This window comes from Schistocerca piceifrons, unplaced genomic scaffold (genome assembly GCF_021461385.2).
Source record: "Schistocerca piceifrons isolate TAMUIC-IGC-003096 unplaced genomic scaffold, iqSchPice1.1 HiC_scaffold_349, whole genome shotgun sequence".
NCBI lineage: Eukaryota > Metazoa > Arthropoda > Insecta > Orthoptera > Acrididae > Schistocerca > Schistocerca piceifrons.
In genome coordinates, this window is record NW_025728569.1 from 110,995 (window position 1) to 113,494 (window position 2,500).

At 63.8% G+C, this 2,500-nt stretch overlaps 1 pseudogene; it reads right to left on the minus strand.

Annotated features, from left to right (window-relative positions):
• Positions 1–2,500, minus strand: part of LOC124746232 — a 7,961-nt pseudogene that overhangs the window by 3,037 nt on the left and 2,424 nt on the right.

Here is a 2,500-nt window from a genome sequence, read left to right on the forward strand (position 1 = left end):
CGATGCAAAAAGCAGGACGTCATCTGCGAAGGCCGCAGCGTTGACTCTGCGACCAAGGATCCGAGCTCCGATGTGGGAGGGAAGTTGACTCAAAACATAGTCCACCGCAAAATTGAAAAGGAGGGGGGAGAGGGGGTCACCCTGACGCACACCCCTAGCCGGCTGCAGGGGCACGCCCACGTCGGCGCCGCCCGCTATCACTGTCGTGCTACCCTCGTAACACCTTTCGACGTACTCAATAAAGCAATCCGGCAGGCCATGAGCCCTCAGCACGGGGCGGAGGGCAGCATGGTCCACCGAATCGAACGCTTTAGAGACGTCGATCGATGCCACAAAAACAGAGCGACAGGAGCGGACTGCGTCGGTGAGAGCAGTGTCCAAGATGAAGGTGTTTTCCAACATCCCATCCCGGGGGATGAATGCCCGCTGACGTTCGTCCACAGCACATGCACGCATCAGGCGTGACGCGAGAACCTTGTGAAAGGTCCGCGCCAACACCGAGCAGACCGTAATGGGGCGAAAGTCAGCGGGGGATGTTGGTGCAGCCGTTTTGGGGAGAAGTGACGTCCGGGCGCGAAGCAGGCGCTCGGGGAGGGCGCGGGCCAGGAGGAAGAGGTTCAAGAGTTTCACCAGGACTTCATGCGGCAGGCGCCGCAGCTCCGCTGGAGTCAGGCCGTCCGGCCCGGCTGCCGATCCCCTGGGCGGCAAGGCAGCAGCGACCTCCTCACGTGTGACCGGCCCCCATAGGCACTCAGGAGCGACAGGCTCCGAGTGCGGGAGAAGGCGGTCACGGATGAAGCCGGCGGTGGAGATCGGCTTCTTCGTGAAGAGGTCCGCCCAGAAGTCCAGCAGACCGGGGATGTCGGGTGGCGGCTGCAGCAGGGTGCCGTCCAGCAAGCCGCGCACGCAACGTGCACGCGACCTACGGAAGGCGTCCTGTGTGCGCGCGTATTCCCAGCGGCGCCGCTTGCGCTTCTGCAGCGGCGGGGCGGCAGGCGGCCGCTTGGATGATTGGCGCGGCCGCTGTGTCCTGGTGATCGACCTCTCCCCCCTGGACCCGACCGACGCAAGGGCATCCGGGAGCATGCCCAGGATGACATCGGGCGGCGTGCCCCGCCCCAGACCAATGACTCGATCCAGGGCAGAGAAACGCTGGGCGGAAGCAGGTAGCCCCGCCAGATGCTCCCAGATGGCGGCGTCAGTCGGCCCCTCCGGCGGCGGCCCGGTGGTGTCGGCCGCGAAGTCCTCGGCTGCGTCGACGGGCGGCGCAGCGGCCTCGCCCGCGTCAGGCAGCGAGCTCGCTGCTCCACGGCGGGACGCCGGCTCTTCGCCCCGACCGATCTCAAGTGCCTCCATGAATTGGCGGACAAGCTGCTTGTGGGCAGCTTGCCGCCGTCGGCACTTGATTGCCTCAAGCGTTCGGTCGGGGAACATCCTGGTAAGTTCTTGATTTACAAAGAAGAACCGGGCGTCCCTCTCAAGGAACAGTTCGGCCTCTGCCTTGGCGAGCGACAGGACTTCTTCCTCCGTCCACCTCGCGCGATGCCTCTCCGTCACGATCTCAGCGTTGGCGGCCGCAGGGTGTTGGCGGCGGCGATGGACCCCGAGACCGTTCTTCGTGGTAAAAGTGCGGTGGCACTCACTGCAAGCAAAGGGAGCTACACAAACTATCGCATTTTCGTTACGGCCGGTTGGCCGGATAGGTGCTGGGGTAGCTGGGGTGGCACCTTCAGCGGAAGGGCCACCATCTCTTGTTTCTTGTCGGCTGCCCCCAACTATAAAGGGATAATGCGAGGGGGGGCTGGTAACCCCCCCAAGCCCCTGGTGCGGTCTTCCACTCTGCGAAAATCAGCGGGCCCACGAGAAGGGGAGAAGACCGCAGGAGAGGAGAGGCTAAGAGGGCTAGGCCCATGTATTGCGATTCACTCTCCCTGTAACTATAACCCAAGGAAGGCACCTCGCAGCAGCAGCACGACTACATCAAGACCGCACTTCGAAAAGCCAAGTCCGGATGCAGCCACACCGCCGCCACTTGGCCACCTTAAGAGAGTCATAGTTACTCCCGCCGTTTACCCGCGCTTGCTTGAATTTCTTCACGTTGACATTCAGAGCACTGGGCAGAAATCACATTGCGTCAACACCCGCTAGGGCCATCGCAATGCTTTGTTTTAATTAGACAGTCGGATTCCCCCAGTCCGTGCCAGTTCTGAGTTGATCGTTGAATGGCGGCCGGAGAGAATCCGCGCACCCGCGCGCCCCCGGAGGAGCACGCTAAGGCGGACGCGGCCTCGCAGCAAGGAAGATCCGTGGGAGGCCAAGGCACGGGACCGAGCTCGGATCCTGCACGCAGGTTGAAGCACCGGGGCGCGAACGCCGCGCAGGCGCGCGCATCCTGCACCGCCGGCCAGCACGAGGCCGACCAACGGCGAGAGCAGACCACGCCCGCGCTAAACGCCCGCACTTACCGGCACCCCTACGGCACTCACCTCGCCCAGGCCCG